This window comes from Lycium barbarum, chromosome 2 (assembly GCF_019175385.1).
Source record: "Lycium barbarum isolate Lr01 chromosome 2, ASM1917538v2, whole genome shotgun sequence".
In the NCBI taxonomy this organism is placed as follows: domain Eukaryota; kingdom Viridiplantae; phylum Streptophyta; class Magnoliopsida; order Solanales; family Solanaceae; genus Lycium; species Lycium barbarum.
In genome coordinates this window covers 39,509,167-39,519,677 of record NC_083338.1, presented here as the reverse complement: position 1 = coordinate 39,519,677, position 10,511 = coordinate 39,509,167, and positions in this window count along the sequence as shown.

Sequence of the window (10,511 nt, the reverse complement as noted above, 5' to 3'; positions counted from 1 at the left end):
CACTCATTTATAACCCATTTTTCTATATCTTTCTACAATTCAAGTGTGTTAGCCTTCCAATACCTTAAAAATCATGGAATGGTCATAAAAATCACCTTAAATGATGGATGAACAGCCCTTGGGTGGAACTTATCCTCTTGCACAAAAACCCTAGCTCACTTCCTTTGAGATTTCTTGGCTTAGATTGACCCTAGTGAGCTTTATGCACTTGATTCACTTTAATTCTTGATATTGATCTTTGTTACCCTTTGTATTCTTGTAGATGAAGTTTATGGAACCTTCTAGTGGTCTTGAGAGATGAAGAAGTGTGTGTGAAATGAAATAAATGAAGTGGGATCACATACATATAATTGAATTTACTCAGCCCGTCGGGATTTCCACGGACCCTTGTACGGTCCGTGGAATATTGTACGGCTCGTAAAACTGGTCGTGGATCACTACCAGGAAACCATCATCTCTGTTGGGTATTCTACGAACCAGTATACGGTCCGTGGAAAGTTTCACGGTCCGTGCAACATGGTCGTGGAACTCACAGCTTTTTCCGAAGTTGTCCGCGTCGTTTCGTTTGATTTCCAATCCTCATACAGCCTTCTTAACACTTGTTCCACACCTCATTAACCATCTAAGGGACATTATAACTCTTCACCAAAACATTTTTAAGCCATCATTTATTTGATACTCATAATCCTTACCCGACACACAACATATCCCTTACTTTTCTTGACAACCTCCTTCCTTTATATCGAATGTCTTTGAATCTTGATTAGGATCGTCAAATGCTACTTCTTACTTACCAACCCATCGTATAAATTGTGCTCTTCGCTTTCCTATTCATTGTATGCTAACGGGGAATTTTCCAAGGTGTAACAATTGTCCTTGCCCGAATTGCCTTACTCAATTCCCGAAATGTATACCGAACTTAACTCAGTTGACCCATCATCATCTATTGTATCATTTCAAGTACCCATGTTTACTAATCCCTTACTCAAATCCTTAACGTTACTAGTCCTCGGAGAATCACCTTTTACCTCAACTATCGAATTTGAATACCTATAACCACTTGCACGACTATCTCTTTTATTCAATCACATAAGTCAAGTAATAAAACCACTAGTAGCGGGGTCTAGTCAATCTTTACACGATGAATACAAGGTTCCCAACATACCAACTCATCCATACACTCTCAAGCCCACTATACACTATATAGCTGCAACCAAACTCTCACATCACTAACTCTTGCTTCAACAATTTCCTTTTTGCCCTTAACCTCAAAGACACTAATCAACCTCATCGGTCACACCCCTCACTACACTTCATGACATAATGTCCCCACAGTCCAAACACGACTCGAGAACCTATATTACCTCACCTCTAGTCTTACGAATCTTAATCCCCTGAACCCAATAACAAGATGTCTCATTGTAATCCTTCAATTCTCGTATTTCATTCAACTCATTTTTATCATTATCATCCAACAAACGCTCAAATCCACTCGATCCTCTAAACTAATCATCCATTTAAGCTCGACAAATACCAAACAATATCAATGATTCTCTTCCCATCTAAGTGAACAACCAGTACTCCTCAAGTTATTAACTTATCACGTACGCCCATATTTGAAGTCATTTCCATCAGTCGTTTACAAACTCCTCAAAGCCTACAACCCAATCAAATTTACTGATCAAACGATGTGCCCATAGCCTTCACTTAATTGCTGAGTAGTCCTTTAACGTGAACTAACTTATATCAAGAATAACCTTTAGCACCAGTCGCAACTTTATCCTGACAACTATGCCAGATACCAAATTTTTTTCCTTCCCAATCTCTCAAAAATTACTCATGCCCAAGATATATGAAGTCTCACTTCGCCACGCACTTTCCACAAAAGTCTTCATTCATGTCCTTATGTCAACTTCATTTCTTTATTACCCACGATTGCGATATGTTTGCCCACATTCGATGCCATCACTGAATTTACACTTGTTCTCACATACCGACGTCTAATACTCCACCGTTACTGAATCGTCGACCTGCCATAGGTTTACCAATATCACACACACCATTATTAAGCCTTGAGGAAGCTAAAGTCAAACCAATCATATCATCGAGAAACCCATTGTTGTTAAGCTGTAAATGCACTTTGGCATTTTCAAGCAACCTAACGCTGAAACATGGAGACCCTGTAACCATCTGAACTATCTTCCCATTTCTTACGAACTTTCACGATAAATGAGTCTAATTGCGACTCCACATAGCAATCGAGTCTAACCGCGACTCCAAAACAATCAAAACCTCATGCCATAACTAGTGACTGAACTGGATCACTTTCTCGAATTAGAATAACACTTCTCACACCAAACCAACACGCGTCATAGATTAACCTGTTACACCTCGGAAAAAAATTCTGTGTCGTTGCATAGTAAATGTGCTAACGCAGGGTAAGAAGTATATGATGTTTCTATAAGTAAGAAAGGCTATTTAACGATTCTAGTTAAGGTTTCAAAGACGTTGGAAGTAAGAAGAGAAAGTTCCTTAAGAAAGGCGAAGCATATGTTATGTTTTGGAAAAGTACCGTGCTAGTGTTGACTTAATGATGTCTTAAAGAAGAGTTGTAACTCCCCTGAGATTGCTAATAAAGTGTTAAAAAAGTGTTAAGAAGGATCCATAAGGATTGAAGATCAAACGAACGACGGAAACAATTTCAGAGAAGTGGGGTTGTACGACCGCTTATACGGTTTGTATAACATTATACGGTCCATATAAGGGTCCGTATAAGGGTCCGTATAACACCCAACAGGAAGATGTTTTCCATGATGGTGAACCACGGCCACTTATATGGACCGTACAATGTTATACGGACCATATAAGTGTCTGTTGAACACCTGACGGGCTGAGTTAAGTTCAAGTATTTAAATGTGATCCCACTTCACGAATATCATTTTCCACACTTCTCCATCTCTCTCAAGGCTTCTAGAGAGTTCCACACATTTCTTCGCCAAGAATTCAAGAGAAAATCATGATCAACTTCATCAATCCGAGAGAATCAAGTGTAAGAAATACATTAGGGTTTATCCAAGACAAGAAATCACATTGGAAGTGGAACTAGGGTTTTGCCTAAGTGAAGTATTTCCACTCAAAGCCCATTCCCACAATATCTAAGGTAAGTTTTATGATCATTCCATGTTTTTTAAAGTATTGAGAGGCTGAAAGACTTGGATTGTAGAAGGAGATAGAAAATGGGTCATGAATATAAGAATTGTGGCATTTTTGAGTAGTAGCTTGGAATGAGTCATGATTCTTGATATGTTATGATTATAATTATGTTATAAATAATATTAAGAGCATGTGATAAGCAATATATATATATATATATATATATATATATATATATATATATATATATATATATATGCATATATATATATATATAGATATACATATATATATAGGTATATCTATATACATATATATATATACATATACATATATATATATATATATATATGCACATATATGTATATGTATATGTATATATATGTATGTATATGAGTGAATGTAATAGTATACTATGACTATGGTTATGAATGTTTCGAAGTGAAATTCGGAAATATGAATAATGTAGGTGAATAAAGATTATTGCTTATGATGTCGTGAATGTTATTATAAACGTTTGGGAGTTGATATATGATATGGAGAAAGTTGTATAAATAGAGAAAGTGCTGCCTAATTTTCTCTAGCTTTTGTCAAGTATGCTAAGCTATCGATTATCTAATGTTAGTACAAACTCTATTGAAGGTGGAAACGAGAACATTGGAGGAGAACGTTCAAGCGATAGTGTAGCTAAATGAAAAGGTATGTAAGGCTAGTCCCTTCTTTCCAAGACATGACTCCTATGGCATGAATCCTCTTATCTTTCCATGACTTTCAAACATATCGGAAACTATGAGTCTACGATTTTAAAGAGCTTCATATAAGATAAAGAAAAGAGATACGTTATGAGCATGATAATGACGATAATGAGTTTAATTCTAATGAATTCTGAAGTAAGATATGATGTCCATGAAGTTAATGATCCTAAGTAAGATTCATTGATGTTGTTCATTGTGTACACTCACCTTACGATGTTAATTCCGTCAAGGTGAGATATGATGAATATGATCACTCCATAATGTAATCGGGGGTTCTCAACCTTATGTCACCCTGATATAGTTATACATTGTGTTAAAGCTCTAATGTATGATGATGACGAATTATGATGAGATCATGGTGGTAGGATTCCACCGTGCCTTGATGGCCAGGCATGTCACCGCGAAGGTGTCACACCCTAACCTTATTAGGGTGTGATGGGCACCCGGCCCCATATACGCAGACTCTGGTTACACACCTAATTCCTTGGGATCCAGCAAATCAAATACAAGTAAAATACATATTAAGCTGTCAAAATTTTCCTCTTACCGATCAAGATTAAACAAAAATCTGTAAACATATGAAGTTTACTACATAACACAAAATAACGTATCGGCTGATGGAGCCGCTTACAGACTGACAACCATTACCCACGACGCTGTCTGCAAAGTCTCTAATACTGATCAGACATCACAGCATACATACTCTGACTCGGCAGCACTCCTGGAGGAAATGGAGCCCGCCAATCCACTGGATCATCTTCAACTAACCTCGTCTATCCATCTGTGGGTACCTGCGCGGCATGAAACGCAGCCCCAGAAGAACAAGGGGTCAGTACGGAATATGTACTGAATATGTAAGGCATGAGTACAGAAAATAGAACCATAACTGAAACAGATAGAACAACATACCAATAGCTTATCCAGATTACCAAACACTTACTATTTTTCTTTTCTAGACACGAATCATATTTACTTATCTCGTATGCCAGATGGAATACAGAACATACAAATTGCTCAAATGATCTCATATATCAAACGGAATACAGAATATACGGAAGGTCGGAATTCATACTCTCCAAATCCAAGTCATGCATATCGGAATCGGATATCATATCATATACGCGGTAGCCCCGGGGACATATACCACGCCGGGAACCGGACACATCACATCACACATACGGTAACCTCGGGGACAAATAACACGCCGAGGAACGGTGAACAATGCCAAAGAATGCGCACAACAACATAGGAACGTGGTCGCCACTCCTGTCTTTGGCGCCACAACATATCATACTTCAGAAGATTTTCTCCGATCTCCGTCACACATCACAACATAACCACGGCACCCGGGGGCGGACAGATAACACAGCACCCCGAGCCCGGACATATCATACTTCGTAATATATCCTCGGTAACCGGGGACGGACATATAACACAGTACCCCGGAACCGGACACATCATACTTCAGAATTCATATATGGAACCCGGCCTTCAGCAGAGGACTCGGTGAACCATCCGTACGATACATACCGGCCCGGGACTCGGTGAAGGGAATCATAACATATGCACGAGCAGAATAGTGCGAAACCATATGCACACAAGTCAGGATCCGAGACACAACATACTTATATACAAACATGCTTATCGACATATGAAGGTTCAGAACAAGTTTCGGGTCAATCGGAGTTAGTATACAAAAGTTACGAGCGTTTGAAGTACAGAACGCTCTATAATCATTTCAGAAGCTTTTCTTGTAAAACCAAAGCCGTAATCGGGTTAACTACCTTTTAGACATGGTTATGGATCAAACCAAATAGAACTCTTGGAATCGTACGTACGTCTCAAAGACTGTCAAAGACTCGCTGGAATCATCAAACGTGCCATCAGACTTACAAAATCCTTTTAGAGACATTCCGTGGAAGTTAGAGACATTAAATCTTCAGAACTCTTTTAGAAACACATTTCTTTATACTTATCTCGTTACTGAATCGTATCATGGGCTCGATCATGTCAGATATACCTATATCAGAAGTGACTTAGAATCGTAGGCAGACTCAAGAACATATTAAACAGAACTTCAGAGGCAAATCCCCTTCGAGTATCATATGGACCAAATCAAATATAACTTTTAGGGTCTTATGTACATACCAAAGTATATTAAAGACTCAGTGGAATAGTTAAACGTACTATCGTTGGAAATCAAGATGTTAATCATACCAATTATCTTTCGAATGCCGTTTAGAACATATCAAATAAAGCTTTGGACATTTACGCATACAGAACTTTTTAGGGACAAAACTCAGAATTCAAGAGTAGAATTTGCCCGAAGTACATATCGTATCATACCTTATGTTGCTCTATGACATGCCAAAAGAAAAGAAGGGTAAGCCTTACATACCTGTGCCGCGACCAACTAGTTACGCTTGTTCACCCAACTCGTTAATCTACATGCAAGAGAATTCATCCATCCATTAGTTCCATTATCATATACTTGCTTTAACCTTTCAAGCACATTCACTTATATTCTGCCGGAATTTCGGCAACACCTCCCCTGTAAATATACCAACCCCGAGAATATGGCTCGGCCCCAAATCAACAACAGCACTCCCGAGAATTCAATTCGGCCAATTGTCAACATTCCGGGAATTCAACCCGGCCAAATTATCAATAACAATACCAACATTTATATTTCAACTTCAATAATCAATTCAAAATGTATACCAATATTAGTAATTTCTTCCATGATCCACGAATGATTTCAACTTCATGTCAAATCATGCAACTTTCATTTTTCCATCATGAACTTCACAACACAGCAACTAAAACATTAATTAGGATCAATTCACTTCAACTTACCAAATCACCCATTATTCGGCCACAACAACTACATGCATATTTTCACAAATATTTCCTTTCATTTCTATTCATTACAACAACAACCAATATACTACATAAAACTAGTCCAACTTTTCTATACAACAAGGCATATCCACGGCCAATACCAAACATATACACGACCACTTACAACACCCATAATCCATTCGTTAACAACATCATTTTTCACAAATACAAGAAACCATGTTCATATCACATTCACTTCTAAAACAACCCATAACAATTCTCACTTCTACTTGAATCATTAAACCTTCATTTTCATCATCGAGCCCACACAACAACAATAAAAAAATTGCTAAATAAAATTAATTCATTTGTTCTACTCCATGGAACCATATTCGGCCAACACCATACATACATATTTCCATGAATCTCACCCTTTTCTACATACCACAACATACATAAACCATTCATAACACATAAAAGAGATTGAATGCATACCTTTATACTTGATTTTCCAACTTTGGATAGGGTTATAATACCTTCCAAAAAGACGTTTTATTGGCTCCAACACTCATACCACGTCGTAGAGAACCTTCAAATTAGTGGAAATACTTGAAGAAAATTATTTTTGATCCAATACTTCAAGGCTTCTTTTTTTTTTCTTTTTTTTCCTTTTTCCTCTCTTTGGCCGTCCCCTCTCCTCTTCTTGTTTTCCTTTTTCTCAAATTTTTTCTTGAACCAAATGGAGACTTCATATATATATATATATATGTCTTCCCCCACTTCCACATTTTTACACTTAGGTCCTTCAAGATAATAAATAGGGTTACTTGTCCCCCTTCTCCATTGTTCTTGAACTTTCCATAATGAGTAAGGAAGACTAATTTCTTGTTTTTTTTTTCTTCTAGAATTCCCTCCAAAATACAAATATCACCATTTATCTTGTGATGTACACTTTAGTTCAACTATATTTACACTTTGCCCCCTTTGCTTACGAAATGGCCACATGTCCCTTTCTTTATTATTATTATTATTATTATTATTATTATTATTATTATTATTATTTTCTATAATTTTCTTGAAAATTTAAGCAATATGGCCGGCCACCTTGGGCCATTCCAAGAATTTTCTTGAGTTTCATAAAATTACCATTTTACCCCTAACCTTTCCACGAATTTACCATGAACTCCCTTGCGAATTTTTCTTTTTACCCTTGGCCTCCTTCCATATTTTCATACTAATAATATTCATAAATACTGTTTATAACAACTCGTCCATTAAAATATTTTTTTTTTTTTTTTGGAAATGGTCTCGCCCTTAACTTTCCACGACGACTTTGAAATTTCCAAACGTACAAGATACGGGCTATAACACCCTCCCCCCCTTTAGAACATTCGTCCTCGAATGTTCAACTGACCCTATGGAGTCTTGTAACACTTCGGGAGGGGGTTTCTTTTACGATTGCCCTTTTTCCTTCATACCTATTCCATATCTTTTATCCTACCTTCCTCATTATCGAGCCCCTGAATCCTTACACAAATCCTTATTCCATGTTATGGGTTTCTTTTTCTAGTACTTGAAAATATTGCGACCCTTCGTTGTCTCAAGATAATATGGTCTCCCCCCCCCCCCCCCCCCCCCCCCTTAAGGGGTTCCTCATATGCCAACAATCCTCCTATGAAGTCTTCATTTGTACGTTATCCCTTACCTTCCTCCAACTTTATGCCTGCATACCGAAAACCTCTTATCGTACATTCTTCCTTTGCTTTCTATCTACGTCGTCATTTTGTCCACATTTCCTATACTTTTCCATCCACAACTCTCCCTTTTACTTGCTTGGTCCACCTACCCGTGATTCTTCCTTAATTGCACTTTTGTGCTGTAACTGTACATCCATATTTCTCCAGCGTTCCGCTGTTCTTGCCCTCGACATAGAATCCTTACTCTCCTTATCCTTACTTATACATCATCATAGCTACATACTTGTTCTTCTATGAATCTCTCATCTTAACATTATTACAAGCTTAAGCATTCTTCTTGCTCACTTCGTATCCAGCCATCCCATATACCATAGTTTCACTTAGGTTACTCTAGGTTTCCATTTGTTCCTTTAAATTTTAATTTTGCAAAATTTTCCCAATTACTTCCCAGGGGGGTCACCCATCCTGAAATTGCTCCCACCTGAGCACGCTTAACCTCGAATCTTTAGTGGAATCCGATGCCTTAATGCTGATATTTTCGGGTCCACTTTCTCGCAGGACCTTTACTACATGATTCGAGACTGATCGAGGTCTTACAGATCCCGGGGCACCCTCGTGGCACGTCTTTTCTTTCACAATTACCATTTTACCCTTTTTGGCCCTCAGTGCTCACTTTTCACTTTCTTATGTAACTACCTCTCATTCTGGCTTCCCAGACCCTTGCTGATAACAGATACACCTTCGTTGCCATTATTTTATAGATGTCCTGATATCAGTCTGTTCGAATTTCCTACTCACCGCTTTTACATAATAATCGGTAGCAGAATTAATTATAAACTTTCTGAGCCCTCCATCAGACCTTGTTGTTCTTATATTATCCTCCTGTACACAACAAATACCAATAACACCCTACAGAACATACAACTATACCACATTCTGGCCATCCGGAACTGCCAATTCCAGATAACAGATCAAATACGTCAATACTTACCCTTGTGACTTTCCATATTGCTACTTACCATTTCTCGTCGTATGTAAGACTCACATAAGGAATTTCATTTCCTATAATTTGGCTCTATCGCACGATCTATGACAGAAGGAAGGTCAAGAACCCCTAAATGCCCTGTAGCCTCCTGTTTATAAATGTGGCCGGCTTCACACCATAAACAGGACTCTACTGGACACGACTTTGCAGACAACCCCACGGACAGACCTCGCTCTGATACCACTTTGTCACACCCTATGTGATGGGCACCCAGCACCACATACGGAGCCGAGCGAACCCGCAGACTCTGGTTACACACCTAATTCCTTGGGAACCAGCAAATCAAATACAAGTAAAATACATATTAAGCTGTCAAAATTTTCCTCTTACCGATCAAGATTAAACAAAAATCTGTAAACATATGAAGTTTACTACATAACACAAAATAACGTATCGGTTGATGGAGCCGCTTACAGACTGACAACCATTACCCACGACGCTGTCTGCAAAGTCTCTAATACTGATCAGACATCACAGCATACATACTCTGACTCGGCAGCACTCCTGGAGGAAATGGAGCCCGCCAATCCACTGGATCATCTTCAGCTAACCTCTTCTATCCATCTGTGGGTACCTGCGCGGCATGAAACGCAGCCCCCGAAGAACAGGGGGTCAGTACGGAATATGTACTGAATATGTAAGGCATGAGTACAGAAAACAGAACCATAACTGAAACCGATAGAACAACATACCAATAGCTTATCCAGATTACCAAACACTTACTATTTTTCTTTTCTAGACAGGAATCATATTTACTCATCTCGTATGCCAGACGGAATACAGAACATACAAATTGCTCAAATGATCTCATATATCAAACGGAATACAGAATATACGGAAGGTCGGAATGCTTACTCTCCAAATCCAATTCATGCATATCGGAATCGGATATCATATCATATACGCGGTAGCCCCGGGGACATATACCACGCCGGGAACCGGACACATCACATCACACATACGGTAACCTCGGGGACAAATAACACGCCGAGGAACCGGTGAACAATGCCAAAGAATGCG